The sequence below is a fragment of the Penaeus monodon genome, chromosome 15, assembly GCF_015228065.2.
Source record: "Penaeus monodon isolate SGIC_2016 chromosome 15, NSTDA_Pmon_1, whole genome shotgun sequence".
Lineage (NCBI taxonomy): Eukaryota > Metazoa > Arthropoda > Malacostraca > Decapoda > Penaeidae > Penaeus > Penaeus monodon.
In genome coordinates this window covers 48,058,230-48,059,128 of record NC_051400.1, presented here as the reverse complement: position 1 = coordinate 48,059,128, position 899 = coordinate 48,058,230, and positions in this window count along the sequence as shown.

Below are 899 nucleotides of genomic sequence, written 5' to 3'. Positions count from 1 at the left end.
ACACATAAGTAACAGCTGAGTATAGAGAGAAACAACAACAAAAATGGATATCCTTTTTTTTTTATTCCTAAAACCTACAGGCTTAGCTCCTGTGCAAAGAAGTGCGTCCGTCCCCCCCCCCCTCCCCATTAAACTGAGCAAAGCAAACCCAGCAAGAGAGGATATTTCCCACACTCTCGCTCCACCAGCGTCGCACAGTGTCAGGCGCCGGTGACAACAATGTAGCCTGAGTGCGCAGTAGAGCACAGTGGTCGCAATGTATTAGTAATGTAGCGACGTTCATGCCAGTATTGACGTAGTTCTTGGCATGATACCTTTTTGTCCACGCATATGAACACTAATATGTAGACCCGTTTCTTAGTTGTACACATGAACGTGCGTTCCTGCGTCCACGGGTACCGGAGGGCTTCGTGTACATATTTACATGCGACATATAAATATTTGTTTATAACCTGTCTACCTGTAACTCGGAATGGTACCTTTCCTCCGTTAAGAGAGACCTGTAAGAATGATTTTATATTGTAAAACGCGTCTAACGTATTCGGAAAAGAGCATATCCAGACGCACACAAAAACATACTAATTCAAACTTGGTCAATGAAGGAGTAATGAGTTTGAATATACACTCAGTCACTCAGTCACGCCATCACGTTATGATTCGTTCCATCATTGTAAGGAAGAATTACCATAAACACAAGTGATTTCTTGTGAACTTTCGCTCATTTATGCAAAGGACGCGAAACCAGTCCGTTGACATGAACAGTTTGCTTGTGATGTACTTATATTACGGTTCAAACAGTGTTTCAGATAATCCTGTAAATATAAATACTAATACAAATACAAAGAATATTAAGAAACGACAACAACTTTACAATATTTTCGTGTTTGTAAAAGTCGCTC